Consider the following 9189-nt stretch of genomic DNA (forward strand, 5'->3'; position numbering starts at 1 on the left):
AGCAAAAAGCAAGATGAAGTTAATAAAGCCTCTTTTTCTTAAGTCTACTTAGTGCTATGACTCTGCACTATATTAGGGATATCTGATGGTTTATCCAAGTTCCAAATAAAAGACTTACAGGATAAAAGCTGTAGAGGAAATAGAATGATTTACTCCGGAAGCCCTAGTTCTGTTCCTCTTATATGATTTGTGTCCTGACAAACGATCTCTTTAAAAGTGGTGCCAGAAGAGACTCTTAAAAACTGAGAACAAACTGAGGATTGATGGGGGGTGGGAGGGTATTGAGAACTGAGAACAAACTGAGGATTGATGGAGGGTGGGTGATGGGTATTGAGGAGGGCACCTTTGGAGATGAGCACTGGGTGTTGTATGGAAACCAATTTCACAATAAATTTCATATATTGAAAAAAAATAAAATAAATAAAATAAATAAATAAAATAAAAAATAAAAATAAAAGAAAATAAAAGTGGTTCCAGGATGTAATGGAACTGACTTCCTATTTAAAAAATAAATAAATAAATAAATAAATAAATTTCCAGGAGAAGAGCATCATTACCAAATCCCTGTTTACTGACCCATGTTGACTAAAATTAGAATTATATATAATAAAACATTTACCTATTTTATGCATATTTATATATTTATATATAATACATATTTTATATGTATATTTTTATATACTATATAATAAAATATTTATAAATTTTATACTTTTTTAATATTTTATTTATGTAAAACAAAGTTTCAAAAGCTAATAAGCTAGTGGGTAAGTGTTACAAAACAAAATCTAGTATGTACTTATTACAGTGCACATAAAGCTAATCCCATATGTGATGAATAATGGTCTTTCTTAGCTCTAAATTATCAGGGATAGATTTATGGAAAACCAGATGTGAACTAGACTTTGATGGATCAGCAAAGTTAACGACCTTAATATTTTGAGGGTACCCTCTGAATATCCCTGTCAATTCTACCACTAAGTGGATTTTACATTTGTTCCCTTCTCCCCATCTGCTCTACCACTGCCCTAGTTCCAGCCACCATCATCTCTCACCTAGATGACTGCTACAGCTTCCCTTCTGTTTCCAATCCAATCTATTGATTATGTCAGCCTCCTTACTGTTCCTGGAACATACCAAGTGCTTTCCACCTCACTGCCCTGTCTGTAGCTTTCACTGTTGCAGTGTGTCTGGCACATTAGCTGCCCAATAAATATATGCTGAATCAATGAACAATTGTTTCTTCTGCTTTGTAAGTTCCACAAGAACAGAGACCATATTTGTTGGGTTCCCCACTCTATTCCCAGAAGCCAGCATAGCACTTAAGACATAGTAGGTATCCCATAAATATCTACTGAAAGAAGAAATGTAGGAAGGAAGGAAGGGAAGGAGGGAGGGAGGGTTGGAGGGAGGGAGGAAGGAAGGAATAAAATAATAAAGCCTATTTGGCCCTATTAGAATTGTTTTATAAATATTTGACAAAATGTGCTGTTCTGAAAAATAAGAAATAGTAATAAAAATTCCATAATTGCACCTAAATTAGCCCCAAGCATTATCACTAACACCTACAGTCTGTATTTCCAAATGCTAGCTAATAACTAAATATGCACGTTTTCCACCATTTTAACGAGGTTTTTTTTGAATCTTAAAAACTTCTAGGCACATGATAGAAACTATCTTACAATATCCATATTTGGTAGTTTGATTTCTACAAAATAATTGCATATGCTCAGAGAAACATCATGTTTCTAATGCTGGAGGTAATATTACTTCAGTGACACTATCAAAATGAATTGTACCTCTTGTTAAGTATAGCAAGGGATATGCCATTATCTGTTGGACTAACAAACATATATCATCAAAGCTGTTTCATATTTAGTACCCCAGGGTATACTATGCAATAATAATGCATTATGAAAGGAAAATTGTTTTGCACTCTTCCTTGTAAATTATTCTTTCTTTCCCATCTCCATGGCTTCAGAGATTGTTTCTTTTAAAAAGGTAACATTGTTAAGCATAGAGATGTGCATGGTACTTGACCAAGGTTAATAACAAAATCATATTTTGTTAGCCCACTAGGAACTTATAATACAGTATGAAAACAGTGTGAAAACACAGAAAACAGGATGAGAGGATGTCTTTGGTTTTTTGTTGTTGTTGTTATAATATCAAGAGAGCTGCAAAGACTGCTTTTGGTAAGGAATTTACAAAAATATCCTATACTTTGTGGGGTGTATGTAAGGTCTGCAAAGGACAGTTTTGGTCTCATGCACCATAACAGAAATTTCAATCTCATAAAGAACATTAACTATTTTTCTCAAATCAGAAAAACAAAAATTGAATTTACTTTAAGGTGAAAATAAATAAACTTGAATAAAGGAAGTTTTTAGAACTAAAGTTTCCTAAACTTGAATAATCTTTGATTCTGTTTTAAGAGTACTGGTTCAGGAGTGCTTGGGAATCAATTAAGCCTCCAGCTTTGGCTCAGGTCATGATCTCACAGTTCATGAGTTTGAGCCCCATGTCAGGCTCTGTGCTGACAGCCTGGAGCCTGCCTCAGATTCTGTGTCTCCTCTCTCTGCCCCTCCCCTGCTCATGCTCTCTCTCTCTCTCTCTCTCTCAAAAATAAATAAACATTAAAAAAAAAAAAAAAAAAAGAGGGGCACCTGGGTGGCTCAGTTGGTTAAGCGTGTGACTTTGGCTTAGATCATGATCTCGCAGTTCACGAGTTCAAGGCCCGCATCAGGCTCTGTGCTGACAGTTCAGAGCCTGGAGCCTGCTTTGGATTCTGTGTCTCCCTCTCTCTCTGTCCCTCTCCCACTTGTGCTCTGTCTCTCTCTCAAAAATAAATAAACATTAAAAAAATAATAATAATAATTAAAATTAAAAAAAGAGTACTGGTTCAGTTTTTATGAAGCAAGATTTCTCTAAGAACAGTACACTGCCATCTCAGGAGTTATTTCACTGGGATTATAGTTGACCTTAATGATTTTCTTTGCTGTCAATTTTTATGATTAATTTGATTGATCTTCTGCTGATATGTTAATAATACAGACCTAATATAGCAAACTATTCAGTTTCATTCTCTGCTTTTCATCATGACCATTAAAAACAATAGTGTACATTATTTCAGTAGATTTACAAGTTAGGCTGTTTATATCAATTTTAATTTCTTCTAACTAGACAGAAAATTGCAAAATATAGAAGAGCTCTAAAAATAATACCATTACCATAGTGAAGTCGAATTCAGCCCCAGTCCCATTATACCGGTAACTGACCCAAACGGCTGCCACATGCCCTAGAACCCGGGGATAAGTTTGTCTGCAGACAGGGCAAAAAAACAGACAAACAAATAAATACTACTATTCTGCCTTCAAGAGTTAATCACTTGTAACATTTTTGTCATCCTTTTCTAGTTAATGCATTTTAAGTAGTCATTCAGGCAATTAAGAGACAAATATTTATTGGGGCACCTGGGTGGCTCAGTCAGTTGAACGTCTGACTTTGGCTCAGGTCATGAGCTCACGGCTCGTGAGTTCAAGCCCCGCGTCAGGCTCTGGGCTGACAGCTCAGAGCCTGGAGCCTGTCCCAGATTCTGTGTCTCCCTCTCTCTCTACCCCTCCCCCGCTCATGCTCTGTCTCTCTATCAAAAATAAATAAACATTAAAAAAAAATTTAAAGAAACATTTATTGATTGCCTACTATGTGCTAGTCATTGTTCTAGGTGTTGGCAATACTACTATAAACATAAGAGTTAAAATGTCTGCTCCCATGAAACTAACATACTGATAATGGAAGTGGATAATAAATAACTATATAATATGGAGTGTAAGTACTCTGAAGAAAAAGGATTTCAGCTAAATGGTGTAACTTACAGAAATAAGAACACTGGGAAAAGAAAACATTGAAAACAATCACAAGTGTAGGGCTTTTTAAAAATTTTTTTATTTTGAGAGAGAGAGAGAGAGAGAGAGCCCACAAGTTGGGAAGGGGCAGAGAGAGAAGGAGAGAGAGAATCCCAACCAGGCTCTGCACTGTCAGCACAGAGCTCCATATGGGGCTTGAACTCACAAACCATGAGATCATGACCTGAGCCAAAGTTGGACACTTAATCGGGGCTATGGTTTTAGATATATTCCGTTTACAAGGGCCATTAGTTCATCTGAGTAGTGATGGTACCATATTTTTCCTGTTTGTGGTCTGCTTTTCCACTGGGCCTTTTATGGGGGTTTTCCCATTAAAAAATACATGTATCTGTGGGCGCCTGGGCGGCTCAGTCGGTTGAGCATCTGGCTTCGGCTCAGGTCATGATCTTGCGGTTTGTGGGTTCAAGCCCTGCGTCAGGCTCTGTGCTGACAGCTCAGAGCCTGGAGCCTGTTTCACATTCTGTGTCTCCCTCTCTCTCTGCTCCTCCCCTGCTCGTGCTCTGTCTCTCTGTCTCTCTCAAAAATAAATAAACATTTTTTAAAATATATATATTTGGTAATATTAAAAACCTACCTAGAAAATTCACCTATTGGTGAATATTTAATTGTCCCCTTTTGATAATTATAAATAAGTTATCAGAAATTCTTTGCATACATATTTTTAGAAATGCCTAATTATTGTTATAGTAATTCCTAAAAATGAAAATATATGATCAAAGAATAAGCACATTTTAATGCTTTTGATTTTTATTGCCAATTTTTTTCTCCAAAAAGATTATGTAAATTTTCACACACACTAATTTGCTACTATTTTATCTTTTTTTTGAAAAATAAAGTGTTTCTTTTCTATGTTTGATATAATGCAAAAATTAAAGGTAGCATTCATTGAGAAATTATTACTTGTCAAATGGTCTGCTATGCATTTACCTGTATCATTTCATTTGAAACTTATGAAATCAAAGTTTTAAGAGCTAATAAATTGCCATCGGCTATTAAGTCAGAGCTAAGATCTGAATTCGAGTCATCTAGTTTAATAACCTCTTTCTATTAAATCACAACATTATATGCAACTTAATTAATAAGTGATTTGTAATTAGTGTTTAATTATCAGTGTAATAATATATTTTTATACGTTCACTGGATTTTTTGTAATTTTCATGTAACCAACTCATTTGTACATTTATTTTTTCTGTACCATGACAGACTCTGTGGAAATGATGTTGCGTAAAAACAGACACAGGCTCTAACCTCATGGAGGACATACACAGCCCAATGCGGGAAAAAGAGCAAATTCAGGTTAGAAAAAGAACTGCAGGCAGAGGTTTGTTTTTTAAATCCATTTCCAGTATTGGCAACTGTGGAAGGTCAGGGCCAGGACTACTGCTTGGAAGGGCACTCATCCGGACTCTTTAATAAAAGTTGGAGAGTCCTGAGTTCTGTGGCTCAACTAGAAACCCAACTTTAAAATTGCAGAAGTCAAGCCCAAGTTATGGAGCAGCCACAGGACCAATGCAGGGTTTAGGATGTAATGCTGTGGCTTACTGAATTGGAAGGTATGATGGTTATTTTTATGTGTCAGCTTGACTGGGCTAAGGGATGCCCAGATAGCTGGTAGAACATTATTTCTGGATGTGTCTGTGGAGGTGTTTCTAGAAGCAATTAGCATTTGAATTGTTGAACTGAGTATAGCAGAGGGCCCTCTCTAGTGTAAGACATCATTCAATCTACGGAGGACGTGGATCAAAGAAAAAGTTAGAGGAAAAGCTAATTCATTCTCTTTCTGCTTGAGGTATATCTTGACAGAGAGAGAGACAGGATAGAGAGAGAGAGAGAGAGAGAGATAGGGAGAGAGAGAGAGAGAGAGAAATAGAGATAGAGATAGACTTAGAGATAGACTTAGAAATAGACTTAGAGATAAAGATAGAGATCCCATTGGTTCTGATTCTCTGGAGAACCCAAATACAGGAGAGAATACAAATAGGAGGGTGAGGGAATTCATAGCTCCTCTGCTTGGCAGGTCCCCCACCCATATGAACCAGAGGACCCAGGGTGCATCTTCATGTAGGATGAGGAAAGCACACAGTAGCTTATCCACTTCAAGGTAACGTTTCGTCTCTCTAGTTAAAAGCCTCCTTTCTACAGACTCACTAACTTGCAGAAATCTTGGGTTTCCACAGCTTGGAAAAGCAGCATTTTACAGAGAAGGAAACAGTTTCTAAATCAAAATAATGAGCAAAGTGACCCTTGATCAATCACATCATCAGAGATTGAAAAATATGCCACTAGAAATGATTCCTGAAAAAATGATAAATTGAAAACTTCCAGTCAATTCCACCAGGATCAGAATACAGAAGGTATCAGCTAACGATAGCTAAACAGAGGTACCCGCAGCAGAACAGACCTGAGAGCATCTTATTTGACACACTGAGGAGTTGGTCTTATCAGCTGCTTAGTGTAAAGAACTAGATTTGCCAGAGGATCCTTGCATAGCCTGTATAGTATTGAATTTACCATTATTTAGCTGATGGAGAGTCGAGTGTATATGGTTTCATTAGGAAGTGTAGATTCAATCATTCTCATGGAATCCTTTTGTCATCTTCCTAAAATCTAAACTAAGAACCTCCCTTTCAAAGTATTACTGTATATGGATTCCTGAGCAATGAAGTCAAGATTCTGGTGCCTAAAATGAGCAGAACCAGATGCACAGCCTCTCTCACAGAATGCTGTGTGCAGGCTTATTTCTCGTGGGCATGCTGTACTACTCTTTCATATTCATCATTTAATTTCTTCCTTACAACAGTCTCATGAATTATGCTAGAACAAACACCATTAAGCCCCCAAAAAGAATGGAGAAACTAAGACTCAAAATGGGTGACTGGTCCGAGGTCATAGAACTACTCAGTGAAGCCTGGAATTCTGGCTTCAACCACAAACTCAGCTCTTTTCCATCTCATCAGACTTTCTGTAGCTCATCATGATTTTTAAGTTTTATGGGAAAAAAAGAGAATTATATTAAGACTCTTCAGTTCAATAAGCTAATCATCAAACTTGCTTTTTAAAATGGAGGTAACACAGTTGGTCAGAGGCTGTAAAAACCCTGCCCGTGGCTTTGAGAGCCTTGTTTACTGCTCATTGATCGCCGTGACAATGCTACCATAAATAACCCCAGATAAATTGCTATGTATAATCACAGAAGACATCCATATGCATGAGTCACCTGTCAGCTCTCCAATCCCATCATTTCCAGTACCTGTCAACATGTCATCAAGGACTCTGAGTTTGTGACACAAACAAAAACTTACTCTCTCAAGAAGTTGAAAATCACGCAGTGCTACACAGATTTGTGGTCGAAGAAAACAAAATAAAAAGTGCCTGCCATTTGGGACAAAGAATATGTATGGATTCAGCAGATCACTCTGAACTGTTCTTTGACCCCACCCCCACAGTGGAAGTATCCAGTCTCAAGGACAGAAATTCAAACCCACTTTTTACTTGTGGTTAAACAATACCCACTGACTCACACCACATGAACCATAGGAGGCGAGGCATAGAATTTTCTCGGAATCCTCTAGAACAAACTACCAAATGCAAACTTACCTGACATGGTGTATGTCAGCCACACCAATTTTTCAGGAAAGGCTCTTGTCTCTTGGGCAGGACTGGTTGTGATGGTTGAGTATAACCAGGAAGATGTTTAGACTTGGAGGTCATCAGTCATATAAGGGCAGGTAAGAATCAAAAATCAGGACACAAGGACTAGCCTCCAGGTCAGCAAAGTGAGCAGTATCCAATTCCTCGAACCCAGGAATGGAAGATGAAATTCCATCAGGCCAGACCCGGGAATCAAACAATTCACAGCAAGACAGAGTCAAGAAAGCAGTAATCCACATAGACAATCCATAGGTAGGGGAAGGAGTAACTAAAGGAGTTAGTCACTGAGGAAAAAAGTGAGTCAGCCCAAAGCATCAGTAGTCAAGGCATCATGTTGTAAATTTCATTCTGATACAAGACATATCTCCTCCAAGGGTCTCTTACATACTGGCTGCCAAGTCTCAGCACACAGCTGCAAAGAGATGAGTGACTTCACCTGTCTAGGAGACAGCCTCTGGTGGTTCTGAAAAAGGCAAAAATAAAAGCTCAAATGAGAGCTAGTTTGCAGTCTTTATGAACAAACACACGTGCCATTTAAATAAGGCTAAAAATGCACAAAACTATACCCTGAATCTATGTCATACCTATAGGAAGTGACTAATATGGGTAACAATAATGTTAGTAATAATAACACTGCTACATGCCAGATACCTTTTTAAAAGAATTTTTTAATGTTTATTTTATTTTTGAGACTGAAAGAGACAGAGAGACAGAGAGAGAGAGACAGTGAGGGGGAGAGGCAGAAAGAGAAGGAGACACAGGATCTGAAGCAGACTCCAGGATCCATATTGTCAGCACAGAGCTCAATGTGGGGCTCAAAGCTACAAACCGTGAGATCATAACCTGAGCCAAAGTCAAACACTTAACTAACTGAGCCACCCAGGCACCCCAAATGCCAGATGCTTTTTTGCGGAGAACAGCAAAATAATCATAACAATACTAATAGCTAATTTGATCAAGCAGTTGTTAAGCACCAAGATCTGTTTCTAGGTGCTTTACATGTGATGTCTTTTATTCCTCTAAATAATTCTCAATTAGGGACTGTTATTATCTCCATTTCACAGATGAGGCACAGAGGCATTAAATAATTTTCTCAAGGTCACACAGCCAGTGAATCTGGATTTGAACGCATGTTTCCCAACCTCAGCCACCATGCCTATGAGGAAGGTCTAACATGAAACTAGATCTTATGATGGATCAAAGGAGAGAGAAAAATGTTAACTCTACACTCCAAAATCTCCCTTCTCAATTCTGATTCCATCTAGCAAATAGCCTAAAATTCTCAACTTCCCTCCTGTCATCTCCTTCTTCTGATACCTGAAAATGCTAAGGATAGAAAATGGCAGGAAATTGCCATTCACTGAAGTGTATGTCATGACCTGTGGCAGGTTCTCTGCTCAATACCGTATATATGTACCCCCATTCAGCAGCTACCTTTAGAACATTCATTTCTCTGTTCACGCCCCTCCAAAGCAAGCCAGAAGATCTGAGTGTAACCTTACTAGCAGCCACTGTTGCACAAAGCCAGAGAGCAAATGCCAAATTATGCCAAAAGCATAGTTAGAAAGGTGGGTTTCAGAGATGGGGGTAGATCAGTAATGGAAGGTAGATG

The 9189-nt window shown here is 37.8% G+C and overlaps 1 non-coding gene across 1 annotated transcript; it reads left to right on the top strand.

Moving 5' to 3' along the window:
* Positions 1 to 3230: 3230 nt before the first annotated feature.
* LOC113601681 (small nucleolar RNA SNORA5) lies at positions 3231 to 3333 on the top strand. Its single transcript, XR_003422966.1, has one exon. It is a non-coding gene; the product is annotated as a small nucleolar RNA SNORA5 (small nucleolar RNA).
* Positions 3334 to 9189: the final 5856 nt, after the last annotated feature.

The sequence above is a fragment of the Acinonyx jubatus genome, chromosome B3 (genome assembly GCF_027475565.1).
Source record: "Acinonyx jubatus isolate Ajub_Pintada_27869175 chromosome B3, VMU_Ajub_asm_v1.0, whole genome shotgun sequence".
Lineage (NCBI taxonomy): Eukaryota > Metazoa > Chordata > Mammalia > Carnivora > Felidae > Acinonyx > Acinonyx jubatus.